Source organism: Peromyscus californicus, unplaced genomic scaffold (genome assembly GCF_007827085.1).
Source record: "Peromyscus californicus insignis strain IS unplaced genomic scaffold, ASM782708v3 Scaffold_1__1_contigs__length_55948999, whole genome shotgun sequence".
Classification (NCBI taxonomy): Eukaryota; Metazoa; Chordata; class Mammalia; order Rodentia; family Cricetidae; genus Peromyscus; species Peromyscus californicus.
In genome coordinates this window covers 47017603-47035899 of record NW_026294492.1, presented here as the reverse complement: position 1 = coordinate 47035899, position 18297 = coordinate 47017603, and the positions used below count along the sequence as shown (strand labels likewise).

General features: G+C 38.2%; 1 non-coding gene across 1 annotated transcript; it reads right to left on the bottom strand.

Moving 5' to 3' along the window:
* Positions 1–17983: 17983 nt before the first annotated feature.
* Positions 17984–18124, bottom strand: LOC128116113 (U4 spliceosomal RNA). The gene has a single exon (XR_008220374.1). It is a non-coding gene; the product is annotated as a U4 spliceosomal RNA (small nuclear RNA).
* Between the last annotated feature and the right edge of the window lie 173 nt (positions 18125–18297).

Here is an 18297-nt window from a genome sequence, read left to right as displayed (position 1 = left end):
CTGGGACTGCACAGGCTGGGGACCATGGTACCCCAAAATCCCGAGAGCCTGGATTATATGCCCTGTTGCCTAGCGGTTGTGCAGTAGCAGCCTTGCACTTACCCATTTCCGCTCCCTCAAAAAACTGCACGGTCCATTGATTCCTGCACTATGGGGACGCCTGTGGTGCTTGAGTCTGGAGAGACATTCCCTCTCGGACCCCTTTTTTCACAACCTTTAGAGGGATAGGGCCTCTGTAATCCTCCATGCAAAGCCTCTTTCAGAGCCCTCCTTTTAGACCATTCGAACCTGGTTTATGTTGGCCCTTAGATTTATTACTAAGAAGGGGGAGATGTCAGGGACAAGGATAGAATCTCTAGTTAGTGGAAAAGTACAGGCCCCCATAAGACAGGGAACTAGATCATCTTACAGTCAGGTTGCCTAGCAACAGGACATTGAGGCAGAGCCCTTGACCCTTTCACCCTGTAAACATCCTATACAAACATCCTGATAGCTTGCCCCACCTTATGCAGATGACAGCTTCTTGCTCCCCCCACCCTGCAGAAACTATATAAACCCTCTTGGAGAAAAATAAAGTTGCACCTTGATCAGAATCTAGACTTGGTGTGTTTCCTTGTATCTCCTGTCTCTATCATTCCATCCTTAGGGTGGTCGAGAACCCGTTGAAGCCCTGCAGGCGGGGCAAATGGGCTTTCTACAATCTGGAATTCCTTTGCCTACTCTGTTACCTAAAGACTGGCCTCTTATAGTTATTGATTTAAAAGATTGTTTCTTTTCAATATCCTTACCAGAAAAAGACAGAAAGATTTGCCTTCATGGTGCCTACTTAAAATAATTCTCAACCAGTTAAGAGATATCAATGGAGGGTCCTCCCACAGGGAATGTTGAATAGCCCAACACTGTGCCAATATTTTGTACAACAGCCATTGGAAGTGATACATAAAAAAATTCCTAAATCTATAATTTATCATTATATGGATGATATTTTACTCACTGATTCAAATGTAGATACTTTAGAAAGAATGTTTGAAGAAGTAAAGAAAATTTTGTCTTGTTGGGGATTACAAATTGCTCCTGAAAAGATACAAAGAGGAGATTCTATTAATTATTTAGGTTATAAAATAGGTCTACAAAAAATTAGACCCCAGAAGCTGCAAATTAGGAGAGATCAATTACAGACTCTTAATGACTTTCAAAGATTATTTGGAGACATTTCTCATCTATGAACTATAGTTGGGGTAAAAAATGATGAACTGAATAATTTGTTCAAAACCTTAGAAGGTGACAAGGACTTAAATAGTCCAAGAGAATTATCACCTGAAGCTGAAAAAGAATTGGCCTTGGTAGAAAAGAAAGTACAGGAAGGACACGTGGATCATATCGATCCAAAGCTGGATTTCATTTTGGTTATTTTACCCTCTAGGCATTCTCCTACAAAATATAGATTTGTAGGAATTATAATTGTGTATTGCTGTGGGATGGTCTGTGTGTCAAATCTGTTGCTCTGATTGGTCAATAAATAAAACACTGATTGGCCAGTGGCCAGGGAGGAAGTATAGGCGGGACTAGCAGAGAGGAGAATTGAGAAAACAGGAAGGTGGGAGGAGACACTGACAGCCGCCACCATGACAAGCCACATGTGAAGACGCTGGTAAGCCAGGAGCCACGTGGCAAGATACAGATTTATGGAAATGGATTAATTTAAGCTATAAGAACAGTTAGCAAGAAGCCTGCCACAGCCATACAGTTTGTAAGCAATGTAAGTCTCTGTGTTTACTTGGTTGGGTCTGAGTGGCTGTGGGACTGGCAGGTGACAGAGATTTGTCCTAACTGTGGACAAGGCGGGAAAACTCTAGCTACAGTGTATAGTAATATTTATGCTAGAATTATTATGTTAACCTATTGATATTGATGCACCATGGTTTGGTAAAGTTAATGAAATATTTAAGTTTGATGTGAATATATCAGAAGTTTATCCTATGCTTTGTTAGCAAGAAATTCAAATGGTTTTATTAAGAAATTGCTTTAAATGTATTTTTGCTAAAGTTTTTAAAGCATTGATGGTTCTATTAAGAGTTTACTTTTAGATGTAATTTTGAGAGAATTGTAATTATGTAGAGTAATATTTATGTTAGAATTATGTTAGCCTCTTTATGTTTGGTAAAGTTAAGGGAGTCTTTAAGTTTGATGCAGTTGCATCTACAGTTTATTGATTTGTTTGATGTGGTTGCATCAAGAGTTTATTTGATTTAAGAAAAGGGGGTTGGTACAGCTAAGACTGTTGTAGTCATCTTAGACCAATTCCAAAAAGGATATTCCATCTTTATCATCCTCTACTCCTACACCAGGAGGTGTGACAGCTATGGAGATTGCTGTGAGCTCTTAATGGGGAGCCCTTCCCCCCCCTTTTTGGTGTTTTTGAGACAGGGTTTCTCTGTGTAGTTTTAGTGCCTGTCCTGGATCTTGCTCTGTAGACCAGGCTGGCCTTGAACTCACAGAGATCCACCTGGCTCTGCCTCCCGAGTGCTGGGATTAAAGGCATGTGCCACCACCTCCTGGCAAGGGGAGCCCTTTAAAATTTTAAGAAGGGGGACCTATTGGAGCCCACTGAGGTTTCCTGGTAGCTTTACCCAGCAGGGCTGCATAAGAGGATGATTGGGCCATGGGCCTGTGTATCAGGTCTTTGTAAGGGTCCATACTTGGTTGTATCTAGCAAGGGAGAGGGATTTTGCCCCTACCCTTGGCATTGTTATAAAAAGCCCTTTTGAATAAAGTTCTGGGCTTGTGGATTTTGACCCGGGCCCTCTTGAGGCTATTCTATGTTTCTAACTATCTCTGTCTTTCCTCTATATTTCTATCTACATATTTCTCACTTCTCTCTTCTCAAGAGTACCCTGGGAGAAAAAGTAGGAGCTGATCTCTCTCAATATCCTGAGGATTTAGTTGCACTTCTCCCCATACTCTGGCTCTTAGAATCCATCCACCCTTCTTCTGAGATGTTCCCTGATGCTGACTATTTTGAACCAAAATTGCTGACCCATTTCAAATCAAATGCTTCACCTTTCCTTCTAAGAGCACTTGTTGATTTTCTAGAGGACTCAAGTTCACTTTCAATGTTGTCTGATCAATGTATACATTGTCCTCAGCCATAGCATTTTACTCTCAAGTTTTGATGGTCAACCATGAGTAATGGTAATATCCTGTATTTTGAGGGAGATCTTGGTGATTTCTGGCTTTTAAAAAAATCAACAAAATCAGATGCCTGTACATGTGTGAACTTACGTCTGGGTCTTCAATTCAGTTCCATTGACAAATGAGTACATTTTAATGTCAATACCATGCTCTTTTTTATTGGTGTAGCTCTGTATTACAACTTGAAATTTGGGATGGTGATACCTCCCTCAGTTCATTATTCAAGATTTTTTTTTAGTTATTTAATGTTTTCTTGTGTTTTGATATGAAAGTGAAAATTATCCTTTCAAGTTCTGTGAAGAACTGTATTGGGATGTTAGTGGGGATTGCACTGAATCTGTAGAATGTTTTCATAGGATGGTCATTTTTACTATATTAATCATACCAATCCTTGAGCATGGGAGATATTTCCATTCTCTGATGTCTTGAGATTTTTATTATACAAGTCTTCCATTTGCTTGATTAGAGTTACCACATGATATTTTGTTGTGTGCACAGAGGTTTTTGTGCTCATAGATAAGCACTAGGGAAGGCAGGAATATTAAACACATAGGATTGTCTCTTAAAGGAAGAAATGTCTAACCTGTTTCCTGCCCAGAAGTCTGGAAATGGAGGTGGTTAATAGCCTGGTGACCTTTGTGCTATATGTAATCCAGACCATACCTGACATCTCAGATTTTATGTTTAGCTAAGTCATACTCTCTAGATCATTGTCTTGAGCATTGCCTCTCAGTCAGTAGAACACGTCTTTATAGGATATGTCACACATACTTTACAAACAGTAGTGGAGCATTTAATAGCCTGGTGACCTCTGCACTATCTATATGGCCAGGCCATACTTGTCTCCCCAAGGCTCTTATGTTTAGCTCAGCCATACTCCCAAGATCTTTATCTTAAGCATTGTTTCTCAGTAAATAGAAGACATCTTTATGAAAGAGGTTGCATGTACTTTGAAAACAGTTTTAATGTGATTATATCTTAAACTTTATTGTACACATGGGTTTAATTTAATTATCATCAGTAGATTTTTTTTCAAAGATTGTGTTGCACTTACATATACCTAAAATAAACTGCCTGGTGTCAGACTCTAGAAATTTGAACCAGGAGTAGATACTGGGTCATGTTGACCCAGATTTCCTTCTTGTGTCACACACACATTGATACTCTGTTGGCCCTTCTATTTGCAGAGACTCCCACATATTGTGAAGGGTGTTGTTTCCTGATTTCTTTCTCAGTGCATTTGTAATTTGTATCCTGCTACTTTGCTGAAAGTGTTTATCAGCTGTAGGAATTTCACAGTGGAATTTTTTAGGGTTACTTATTTAAACAATAATATCATTTGCAAACAAAAATACTTTGACTTCTTCCCTTCCCAGTTGTATTATTTTAATTTCCATTATTTGTTTTTGTTTGAGCTAAAACTCAAAGTACTATTTTGAATAGGTGTGGAGAGTGTAAACAGCTTTGTCTTGTTCAGAATGTTAGTGGAAATACATTAAGTTTCTCTTCATTTAGGCTAATGTTGGCTGTGGGCTTGCTGTAAATTGCCTTTATTATGTTGAGGTATGTCTCTTGTATCCCTAGTCTTTCCTGGACTTTTATAATGAAGGGGTGTTTAATTTAGTCTTAGGTCTTTTCTGCATCTACTGAGAGGATCATATAATTTTTGTGTTTCAGTCTGTTTATATGGTTAATTACATATATCAATTTACAGTTGTTGAACCATCTCTGCATATTTGGGATAAAGCTGTCTTGATCATAGTAGCTGATCTTTTTAATGTGTTCTTGAATCTGGTTTGCAAGTATTTTACTAAGAATTTATGCATCTATCTTCATAAGGGAAATTGATTTGTAATTCACTTTCTTTGTTGAATCTTTATGTGATTTGTATATCAGGGTAAGTGTGCTGTCTTAAAAAACAATTTCTCAGTGTTCCTTCTCTTTCTATTTTGTGGCTTAATTTGAGGAATATAGGTGTTAAATTCTATTTGAAAGTCTGGAAAAATTCTCCACTAAAAATCTTCTGGCCTGCTGGGTGGTGGTGGCACTTGGGAGGCAGTGCCAGGTGGATCTCTGTGAATTTGAGGCCAGCCTGGTCTACAGAGCGAGATCCAGGACAGGCACCAAAACTACACAGAGAAACCCTGTCTCGAAAAACCAAAATTAATTAGTTAATAAAAAAAAAAAAAAACCCTTCTGGCCCTGGACTTTTTTGGGGGTTGGGGGGAAGGGGTTTAATTGTTGCTTCTATTTCACTAGAAATTTTAGTTTAAACTGGTGATATGATCTTTGATTTTATTTTGTTAGGTAGTATATATCAAGAAAATGATTCATTTCTTTCAGATTTTTTAATTCAGTGTAACAGAGATTTTTAAAGAATGTTTTCATGATTCTCTGGATTTCCTTGGTGTCTTTTGCTATGTCCCCATTTATATATCTCATTTTGTTAATTTGGGCCTTCTACACCCTTCAATTAATTTAGCTAAGTTTTTGTCAATATTACTGATTTTCTTTTTTTAAAAAACAGATTTATTTATTTATTATGTATACAGTAAATAATAAATGTCTGGATGTATGCCTGCACACCAGAAGAGGGCACCAGACCTCATTATAGATGGTTGTGAGCCACTATGTGTTTGCTGGGAATTGAACTCAGTACCTCTGGAAGAGCAATCTATGCTTTTAATGTCTGAGCCATCTCTCCAGCTTATTACTGATTTTCTTAAAGAATCAACTCTGTTTCATTGATTCTTTGCATTGTGGTTATTTCTGTTGTTTCTATTTTATAGATTTCAGCCTGAACCTGATTATTTCTTGCTGCTTGCTGTTTTTGGCCATTATTTCTTCTTTTTGTTCTAGAGCTTTCAGGTGTGCTATTAAATTACTAACATGAGATCTCTCCTATTTTTTTTAAAACAATAGTATGAATTTGCCTCTTAGAAACTCCTTCATTGTCCCATGTATTTGGGCATGTTATGTATTCATTTTCATTCAATTTTGAGCATCCTTAATTTCTTTCTTAATCTCTGTATTGACCCAATTTTTTATTCAGTAGTGAATTGTTCAGTTTCCATGAGTTTGTAAGCTTTTTTGTGTCTGTTGTTGGTATCCAACTTTAATTCCTGATGGTCTGATAGGATGCAGGGTTTTCTTTCAATTTTCTTTTATCTGTTGAGACATGCTTTTTGTTCAAGTCTGTGGTCAATTTTTTGAGAAAGTTCCATGAGGTAATGAGGAAAGGGCATGTTCTTTTGTGTTTAGATGAAATATTTTGTAAATATCTGTTACTTTCATTTTCATTTAATAATCTCAGTTAGCTCCAGTATTTCTTTGTTTAGCTTTGATCTAGATGATCTGTTTACTGGTGAGAGTGGGGCATTGAAGTTGTAGTAGTGTTTCTCATATGAACTTGAGTACTGTTTTGTTTGATGCATAGATGTTTAGTATTGCAGTATCCTCTTGGTGGTCTTTTCCTTTGATGGGTATATAGTGTCTTTTTATATCTTCTGATTAGTTTTGTTGCAAGTCTATTTTGTCAGATACTAAAATAGCTATACTGGCTTGCTTCTTGGGGTCTATTTGCTTTGAATATCTATTTTCATCCTTTTACCCTAAGGTGATGTGTGTCCTTGCTAAGTTTCTTGTATGCAACAAAAAGATGGATCCTGTTTTCAAATGCAGTTTGTTGGTCTATGTCTTTTTATTGGGGAATTGAGATTATTGATGGTAAGAGTTATCAATGAACAGTGTTTGCTGATTTCTGTTAGTTTGTTTTTTGTGATATGTGTTTTACATCCCTCTTTTGATTTGCTAGACTTAGATGATTTGTTCCATGTGTTTTGTTGGTTGTGGTTAATCTCTTTAGATTGAAGTTTTCCTTTTAGTGTCTTCTTTAGAGCTGGATTTGTAGATAGGTAGTACTTAAATTTGATTTTTATCTTGGAATGTCTTTTTCCATTTATTATGAAAGTTTTTCTGGGTCTAGCAGTTTGAACTGGCATCTGTGATCTCTTTGAGTTTGTAGAATATCTGTCTAAGCCTTTCTGGCCTCTAGAGTGTTCATTAAACTGCTAGGTATTATTTTAATAGGTCAGCTTTCATATGTTACGTGGTCTTTTCCCTTGTAGCTTTTAATATTCTTTGTTCTGTATGTTTATTTTTTATTATGTGCCATGTGAGATTTCTTTCCTGTTCAAGTTATTTGGTATTCTGTATGCTTCTTGTACCTTGATAGGCAACTCCTTCTTTGGTTACAGAATTTTTTTTCTGTGAATTTGTTGAAAATATTTTCTGTGCCTTTGATCTGGGTTTACTTCTCCTTCTTCTATTCCTATTATTCTTAGATTTGTTCTTTTATAGGGTCCTAAATTTCCTGGCTATTTTATGCCTGTATTTCTTTAGACTTGACTGAGGTATCCATTTCTTCTATTTGTCTTCAATAACTGAAATTCTCTCTTCCATCTCCTGTATTCTACTGGGGATGCTTACATCTGAGGTTTTTCTTTGACTTCCTATATTTTTTCATTTCCAGTTTTACCTCACTTTGGATTTTCTTTACTGATTTTATTTCTACTTTCGTATCTTAAACTGTTTGCATCATTTTATTCCAATGTTTTTTCACAGACTACATTAAGAGATTTATGCATATCTTCTTTAGGTTCCTTGAATGTATTCATAATAGCTTATAGAAGCACTTTAAATGTGCTTCAGCTATATTGCATTTCTGAGGGCCTACTGTTGCATGGTTTCCGGTTTCTGGTAGAGACATACTGTCTCAGGTATTAATGACTGTGTTTCTGTACTGGTGCCTAGTCATCTGATTTTGTGATGATTGTGGTTATAATTGCCAATATGTGGTCTTGCCTTTGTTGGGTGTGCATTCTATTCCTTGGTTTCTGTTGCCCTCTCTGGATCTTAAGAATGTGTGGTGGCTGTGGGTTTTCTGGAAGGGAATGCTTCTAAGTCCCTGCCAGGTGAGATCATAGGGGAATCCAGGTAGATTGTGTTTCTAAGCATTGGGGGATGATATGAAGGAATTGAAATGTGCTAGAATGGGTGTTGAGAGGGTCCACAGGAAGGAGAAAACCTGGGAATGGCACAAGTATTGGTGGAGTCCCCAGGGAGTGGAGTCTGAGAGGGATGATAGTCCCCCAAAAATGGTTTATAACAGGTGTGGGGATGAGACTGAAAGTTTGAACTGGAAGACAGGTAGGAGAGTGCCAACTGCTTACCTGATTGCCCAGGTTTCCAGGTAGACAGTGCCTCCAGGTATTGTCAGCTGACACAAAGGGATGTGGTTAGGGAACAAGGCTGGGTTCACTACAGGGTCCTGCAGAGTGTCCAGGAAATGGAGGCAGAGAGGGAGGACAGGACCATGCAAAAGGTCTGCCATAGGGCTGGGGATGAAACTGTAGAATTTGAAATGGAGGACAAGAATGTAAGTAAAGATTGTCTAATTTGGTAATTGTATTTTTTTTGAGACAGGGTTTCTCTGAGTAGTTTTGGTGCCTGTCCTGGATCTTGCTTTGTAGACCAGCCTGGCCTCAAACTCACAGAGATCCACCTGGCTCTGCCTCCTCGGTGCTGGGGTTAAAGATATGTGCTATCATCACCCAGCGGTAATTGGAAATTTAAAAGACTAAAACTTATAGAAATACATGAAACTGTCAGAAAGTAAGTAGATCAATAAAAATTTAAAAACATACAGAATCTTTATTTGAAGAACACTCAAAAAATATTTCACTAAATGATTTCATCTGTTATAAATGTTGGATAAGTATGTAAAATACTGTGATAACAGCTGTTTTAAATAAACATGTCAACTGCTGTCTAATAAATAGGATGTTACATCACTCTGAAGTAATAAGAAAAGGTGTATCTGGAGATAAGGGTTTCTTGTTTTGAGGACAAGGAGAATAATAGGGAGGTGAAACCCTCAGTCTCTTAAGGACATTATCCTACTTCAGTTCATTCATTTAAAATCAGCAACGTGTTGTGACTTTCAGTGTGCTCTTTAATGTTCAATTTTGTAAATTCAAATTCAAATCTGATGAGAAAGTAGATCTGTGACTGGTGCTTTCATGAAAGGCATAATGTTATTCAGGGAAGGGTTGCCAAGTAACCTATACTAGACTTCTTCAGACGGTAGCCCTCACTGGTTGTCTTTCTCCTATTACTCATTTGCCTGTCAACTATATATAATGTGGCACAAAAGCCCCATTAGATATTGATGCCACAATTTTGGATAAGAAAGCCTCAAGCATACAAAAGAATAAATTTCCATCTTTTTTTTGTGACAGAGTTTCACTGTGTGTAGTGTTAGCTGTCTTGGAATTTACTCTGTAGACTAGGCTGGTCTCTAATTCACACAGATCTTCCTACCTCTGCCTCTCAAGAGTTAGGAGTAAAGGTGTAAGCCACCACTGCCTGGCATATTGATTGTTTTTCTTCTATTCTTTATGTTACTTTGCATGTAGTATTTTATTTTAGCAACAGAAAATAGATTAAGTAACCAAGGATGATCTCCAGAGGATTTTACCTGAGGTAAATTACTTCACAACTTCATACTTTAAACTGGTAAGTAAATAAATAAATATTTTAATTTTTTTCAATTTGTAAACTTCTTCCACACCAATGGCAGATAATATCATCATTCAGGAATTTAAAAACCTTTGTGTTTCTACTATAGGTGGAATCTTAGAAGAGATATATGACCTACCTAGGATATATACATTCTTAGTTAGAGTTGCTATTAGCCTGGCAATGCATATCATATCCTTAAAAAATGGTTTGAGTACAGTGCCAAGAAATGAGAAATTTACTGAAATGATTCAGACTTTGCAAAGTGATAATGAGAAATAAGCCCAAAGGATTCATTCAATTAAAAATGATAATGTTAAATTGGCAGATAAAATTCATTCTGTGGAATATGGAAATGAAAAATTGGCTGATAGAACCACGTTTTTGGAAGAGAATTTGCATGTTCTAAGATAATCTCTAAGGATGACAAAGTAGCATTGATAGATAAAATGAAAGCTTTAGAATCATATGTGAAAGATGAAAAGAAGAAATTGATTGATCTAATGAAATTGCTGGAATCATTTACTGTACAGGAGGTTCAGACCCTACAAAAAGTGGTGTCAAATCGATTTTAAGTCTTAGAAGTTGTTAAAACTGATAAAAAGGAGTGTTAAGGCACAGACAAAAGAGTTTAGAGGGCAATTAACCTTTCCAGTATCTTACAGAGTTAGAGATGGCTTGCCTAAAGTTGGTCCTCACCTGCTATGATTTATCCTGTTACTGTCTGTAAAAAGCCAGCAAATGTTATTTATTCCAAAGGATATAAAGATTGTAAATGGGGGCCTATACATCTAAAAGACATTAAAGAAGCAATAGCTACCTATATATAGTATGCCTTCACCATATGTGAGACACATGCTAAATATGTGGTCCTCAAGTATTAGAATAATTCCAAACAACTGGAATCAATTAATCTCAGCAGTATTAGAATATAGTCATCAGTTACAATGGAAAAGCTGGTGGAGATAAGCTAAGGCTCTGGAACAGTAAGATAAGATTAGATGTTTTGAGATTTCTCAAGATCAGATTCTTGGTGAGGGCTGTTTTCCTGATGTAAATAAACAAGCTAGTGTTGATGAGCATATCTTGTCCATACACCGTACGACAGCCTTAAATGCTTGCAATAAGATTTGAGAACCAGGAAAAACAATTGAGCCACATCATAAACTAAGGGCACACAAGGCTCAAAACAACCCTTTACTAACTTTTTGCAAAGATTAACTAGAGTTGTAAATAGCAATATTAGATCAAGAATTTAGACGAGTACTAATTTGTGAAAATGCTAATTTAGAATGCAAAAGATAATTGTCCTTTTAAAGGTCAGGTCAGCATCCATAGAAGAATGGATCCAACACACCCAATATTGAGTCTCTTAACTATAGTGATGAGGCTTGGATAGGATAGGTGATTTCCAAAGGTGTAAAGAGACATCAAAGTGTCAAATGTTTTAATTGTGATAAACCAGGCCATATAAGAAAAGTACACAGGGTGCTCCTAGAAACAATGTTTCTTCTAGGAATGACCCTGACAGAAGGCCCTAACCTTCTGGATTATGCAGAAGATGAGGCAAAGACGGATATTGGACCAATGAATGCAGATCAGTGACAGACAAACAAGGCAACACTTTACCACTGGGAAATCCCTTGGGGGGCCTCTCACAGATCCCCAGGTCGAATGTGGTCCAGTCATTCCCAGTCACTGTAGAGGAAACTCCTCCCCAGAACAATTAGATGATCCAATGCCCAACATGAAAATCAATACTGCTCTGGATAATAGAATAGCTTTGAAAGATGAATAAAAAATTCCAAGAAAAACCATAAAACTAATATTTTGAGAAACTTCCATAAATGAACAAAGACCAAAGCTAAGGGTATGAATAAATAACATTATAATCAAAGGCTTGCTGGACACAGGAGCAGATGTGACTATAATTACACCAGAATCATGGCATCTGAATTGGCCTCTTCAGAAGGTAGATGTTCAGTTATTAGGGATTGGAACCCTATCTTAGGCACAACAAAGCATGAGATGGGTTGAATGCATAGGGCTAGAAGGACAGAGAGGAAGGCTGAGGCCATATATGGCTAATATAGCAGTGAATCTATGGGGTCATGATTTGTTACACCAATTGAACACTCAGATTAATATTCCTCCATTCTTAGAAACAGACCATAAACCAATCCATATTTCTGGGAAGACTATCATAAGACACTATAAAAAGCAGCCACTGACCATTCAGGCTGTACAAAAACAGGGTATAACAGTTGTTGAGCTCTCAGAGGTACTAAAGGCCCTACCCTTAAAATGTCTAAGTGACAAACCTGTCTGGGATTGGTGGCCTATGACATCAGAAAAACTACAGGCCTTAGAACAGCTGGTTCAGGAGCAGCTAAATGCTCAACATATTGAAGAATCAACCAGCTCTTGGAATTCTGTATTATTAAAAAGAAATCTGGAAAATGGAGAATGTTGATAGATCTGAGAGCCATGTATAAAGTAATTCAGCCAATGTGCTCTCTATAGCCTGGGATGCCTTTGCCTTCTCTATTACCTAAAGAATGGCCTATTATAGTTATTGATTTAAAAGACTTTTTTTTTAAAAAAAAAACCATGCTTTTACAAGAAAAGGATAGGAAAAAATGGCCTTCACTGTACCTACTTATAATAAATCTCAGGCAGTTAAGAGATATCAATGGAGGGTTCTCCCACAAGGAATATTAAATAGCCCCAAACTGTGCCAATATTTTGTGCAAAAACCATTGGAAATAATTCAAGTACAGTTTCCACAATCTATAATTTACCATTATATGGATGGTATCTTATTAGCTGATTCAAATGTAGATACTTTGGAAAAAATGTTTGAAGAAGTAAAGAAATCTTTGCCTCACTGGAGATTACAAATTGCTCCTGAAAAAATATAAAGAGGAGTTTCTAGTAATTATTTAGGATATAAGATAGGTCTAAAAAATTAGACCCCAAAAGGTACAAGTCAAGAAAGATAGATTACAGACTCTTAATGACTTTCAAAGATTGCTAGGAGACATTTTCAATTTATGGCTCACAATTGTGGTAAGTCCTCATGAATTGATAAGTTGCCACATATCCTAGAAGGGGACAAGGACTTAAATGGTCCTCTTAAATGGTCAGCTGAAGCTGAAAAGGAATTGGCTCTAGTGGAAGAGAAAATATGAGAGGCACATGTAGATCATGTGACTCCAGAGCTTAACTGCATTCTGGTTATATTACTCTCTAGGCAATCCCCTGCAGGGATGTTGATGCAGATGGAAGATATTATATTGGAATGGATATTTCTACCACACAAACAGCAAGAAATTAAAGACATATGTGGGAAAGATTTCTGATTTGATTTTAAAAGGAAAATTAAGACTTCATCAAATGACAGCAATGAACCCAGCAGAAATTATAGTACCTTTAACTAATGAGGAAATTTCATCTTTAGGAAAGATAATGAATATTGGCAAAGAGCTTACAGTAATTTTTTTGAGAAATTAACAACAGTTATTCTAAAAGTGAGAGAATCAAATTCATAAAAAGAACCAGTTGAGTCCTTCCTCACATTGTATGGAGAACACCAATCTCTGGAGTCCCTATGTTCTTTATGGATGCAAATAAATCAGGAAAGGCAGAATATAAAGCAGGAGATTTAAGTAAAGTTGTTCAAAGCACTTACAATTCTGTACAAAAGTCATAATTGTATGGCATTCTTAAGGTACTAATGGACTTTCCAGAACCTCTCAATATAGTTACTGACTCTCAATATGCAGAAAGAGTTGTTTTACAATCTGAAACTGCTGAATTTATTCCTCATAAAAACAGATTTAACTTTGCTACTTATATAATTACAGGAAATAATCAGAAATAGGGATCATCCTACATATATAACACACACCAGATCCCATATGGGTAGGTCTGCCAGGTCCTCTAGCACAAGGTAATGAGGAAATTGATTGATTATTAATAGGAAGTATACTGGAGGCCTCAGAATTTTCTAAAAAAAAAAGCATGTCCATGACAAAAGTTTAAAAAGAGATTTTTCTATCACTTGGCAACAAGCCAAGGAAATAGTGAAAAAATGTCTTAATTGTTTCTTCTACAACTAAACTCCATTACCTGCAGGAAGTAATCTTAAAGGTATTCAGAGAAATGAAATTTGACAGATGGATGTGTTTCATTTTGCAGAATTTGGAAAATTAAAATATGTACACCATATAATAATGATACATTTTCAGGATTCCAATGGGCAACTGCTTTGAGTTCTGAAAAGGTTGATTTTGTAATTACACAGCTATTAGAAGTCATGGCCACATTGGGCATACCTGTACACACACACACACACACACACACACACACACACACACACACACACACACACACCCGACAAAGGGAGAAACTGAATAGAAAAAGAGCCTATAGAATGAGAAAAGTCTTCGCAAACTAGAGTTGACTGAGGATTAATAAGTAGAATATGTAAAGAACTTTAAAAAAAAATGAAGAAGCCAAAGAATCCGTATTAGTCTGAACTTGTTTCTGTGACTGAAGCCGTTGCAGTAACTGCTGCTGCTGCAGAATCCACCAGACACTAGAAGGCTGAAACCAGGTGAACAGACCTCTACTAGGAAATCTACAAAAGATATGCTGGTAAGTAGTTTATCCAGTATTTCCCCAGGAACTGCTGCTGGGACCAACGCCATCACCCCAAAAGGAAACTAAAACTTTGAACTAAGTTCAAATTCTAAACAGTGCTTCAGGCACCACAGACTCCATCAACTGTGTTTTATTTTGTCTCTACTATCCCCAGTTCCTTTAATGGACTTGAGTATGGCAGCAAGAACTCAAAAAGAAATAGAACTGGGAATATGTAGAGGGTATTTCCCATAATAAATCTGATCCCATTGAAGGCATACAGTAATGGTTCAACAAGCATAAATCAATAAATGTATTTCATTATATAAATGGACCCAAGGATGTAAATCATATGATTAGAGTGTACAAAAGGCCTTTGGCAAAATCCTAAATCCTTTTATGATAAAGTCCCTGGGGACACTAGAAAGGGATGGAACATATCTCAGCAGGTATAAATGAAAAATCTGTAGCTACCAGTGAAAACCACAATGCATTCCAAGTAAGATCATGAACAAGACAAAGGAATCACCTGTCACTATTCTTATTCAGTATAATGATCAAAGTACTAAAGTAATAAAAGACAGAAATAAAAGGGATAAATAGGAATGGGAGAGGTCTAAGTATCCCTATTTGGAGATGCTATATTCTATATATGAAAGAACCATTCCTTCATACACTCAGGAGTCCCAAAAAAGTACTAAACTGAAAGCCATACTATTTATGCAGAGGACCTGGTGCAGACTCATGTAGGTCCTGTGATTGCTGCTTCAGTTTCTGTGAGTTTATGTGAGCCCTGCTTAGTTGATTCAGAGGGCCTTGTTCTCCTGTTTTCCTCCATCCCCTCTGGCTCTTACATTCTTTCTGCCTCCTGTTCTACAAGGTTCCCTGAGCACTGAGGGGAGGGATTTGATGGGACATCCCATTTAGACTCTTTTCATGTAATGTCTGGCTGTGGGTCTCTGTTATTTGTTCCCGTCTGCTGCAGAAAGAAGCATCTCTGATAATGACCAAGGAATTGATCTATGAGTATAGCATAATATCATTGCTATTAATAAGGTTGTTTTTTTTCTTTTTAGACTAGTAGTATTTGGTTTTCTCCTAGGTCTCTGGGATATCTAATCTCTGGCTCTTGGTCACCCAGTTTCAGTTCTGTGTCAATGGATTCTGTCTTGAGGAGTGGGGCTTATGTCAAAGCAGACACTGGTTGATTATTCCCAAAGGTTTTGTGCAATCATTGCCCTAGCATACTTTGCAGGCAGGATAGAGTGTAGATCACAGGGTTTGTGGCTGGATTGGTGTTTATGCTTCTCTTCAAGTAGACTGCAGAGTACCTTCCCATACCAAAGACAACAGAAGGTGGCAGTGAAGGTTCTGTTTAGGCACCAGCTCCTAAATTTCTCCATGTTTAATGAGTCGTGTGGGTGTTGTTTTCAGCAATGAGGCTTTGCTGTCAGTTTGTGTGGGGGGGGGGAAGCCTTTGTCTTTGGAACAGTCTGGGTTGTCTGGGGAGTTCCATGAACTGTGATCCCAATTAGTCTTATCAAATAAAAATCTGCAGTCAGATATCAAGGTAAATGCTGAAAGATCAGAGAAGCAAAGCCAGTCAATTCTTACCTCTCCAAATCCTCAGACAGAAAGAGGCCAAGATCCCCTCCACCTGCCTTATATTCCCATCTCCACCTGATTGTGCTGGGATTAAAGATGTGAGCCTCCCAAACACGATAATCAAAGGCATGAGCCTCCCAAGTGCTGAGATCAAAGACATGAACCTCCCTAGTGCTGGGATCAAAGGTGTGAACCTCCCAAGGGCTGAGATTAAAGATGTCAGCCACCACTGCCTAGCCTCTATGGTTAACTAGTGGTTAGCTCCACTCTCTGCTCTCCAGGCAAGCTTTATTTGTCAGAACACAAACAAAATATCACACATTTCCATAGGACCCCTTTGGCCAACAACTCAACTGGATGTGTGCCTGTACTAGAAGCTTCATTGGGTGATGAGAGATGCATGCCTGGTTCTTCAAACCCAGTTTTAAAGCCTGTGTGGCCAGTGAGGCCATTAGGTCCTGGAGGGCCTTCTTACTATATAGATACATGGTCACTTTGTCCAACCATCTTGTAAGTATTACCACCCAGATATTAATACACACATTCTTCATTAGAGATGCTTTTTTGTAGGAGGCAATGGCTTAGAAACCCCATGACTGAGCAAGTACCATGAATATGTAAAAAAAACTTGAATTACACTCAGTGGGGCACACACAGAACATGGAAACAAGAAGGGGACTTGTTAAGTATCCCAGCAACAGAGGGATGGAGATGAAAAGAGAATGTGGAAGAGAAAAGGACTAAGATTAATTATATAAGTATATATAACTGTCACTAAGAAAGACACGGGGATCACCCAATGACGGAGAAATGGATGAAATCTACATGAACAGCCTGGACATGAGTGGGGGAAATGAAGGGCGAGGGTCAAGGGAAAGAGAGCTTGGGGGAGCGTGAGATCCCAGCTGGATCAAGAACAGAGAGTGAGAACAAGGAATAGGAGACCATGGTAAATGAAGACCACATGAGAATAGGAAGAAGCAAAGTGCTAGAGAGGCCCGCAGAAATCCACAAAGATACCCCCACAATAGACTGCTGGCAATGGTCGAGAGCCCAAACTGACCTACTCTGGTGATGGTATGGCCAAACACACTAATTGTCATGCTAGAAACCCCATCCAATGACTGAGGGATCTGGATGCAGAGATCCACGGGCTAGGCCCCGGGTGGAGCTCCAGGAGTCCAGTTAGCGAGAAAGAGGAGGGTTTATATGAGCGAGAATTGTTGAGACCAAGGTTGGATAAAGCACAGGGACAAATAGCCAAATGAATGGAAACACATGAACTATGAACCAGTGGCTGAGGGGCCCCCAACTGGATCAGGCCCTCTGAATGGGTGAGACAGCTGATTGGCTTGATCTGTTTGGGAGGCATCCAGGCAGTGGGATCGGGTCCTGTGCTCATTGCATGAGTTGGCTGTTTGAAACCTGGGGCTTATGCAGGGTTGCTTGGCTTGGCCTGGGAGGAGGGGACTGGACCTGCCTGGACTGAGTCTACCAGGTTGATCTCAGTCCTCGGGGGAGGCTTTGCCCTGGAGGTGGGAATGGGGGGTGGGCTGGGGGGAAGAGGTAGGGGCGGGGAGGGGGGGAGAACAAGGGAATTCGTGGCTGATATGTAGAACTGAATTGTATTGTAAAATAAAACAAAATAAAAACTGTCAGAAAAAATTAAGAGCAATAAAGGGCCAGAGAGATGGTTCAGCTGTTAAGATCTCTTGCTGGTCTTCAGAGGACTTGAGTTCAGTTCCCAGCACCCATTTCAGCTGTTTGACAACAACCTATAACTCCAACTCCATGGATCTGATGATTGTGGCCTCCACAGGCACCATTATGCAGGTGAGCTTAAATATATGCACTCGCCAGAAATAATTTTTGTATCAGTTTTTTAAAAACTAAAACACACAGCCAAGTGTACTGGTTCATGCTTTTTTAAAAATTTTTATTTATTTATTTATTTATTGTTCAGTCTCCGTAGAGACTGTCAAAAATTGCAAATGCCGACTATATTGCAAGTCGTCATGGCGGGGTATTGGGAAAAGTTTTCAATTAGCAATAATCGTGCCTTGGATAAACCTCATTGGCTACGATACTGCCACTGCACAAAGCTGGTTCATGCTTTTAATCCTGGCATTTGGAAGTCAGAAGCCAGTAAATCTATATGTTTGAGGCCAGACTCTCCTACATAGCACCAGGACAGCCATAGTTACACTATGAGATCTTTCCTCAAAACAAAAAAACAAGCAAATCAGCAAAAAACCCAACCAAATAAATAACTGTAAA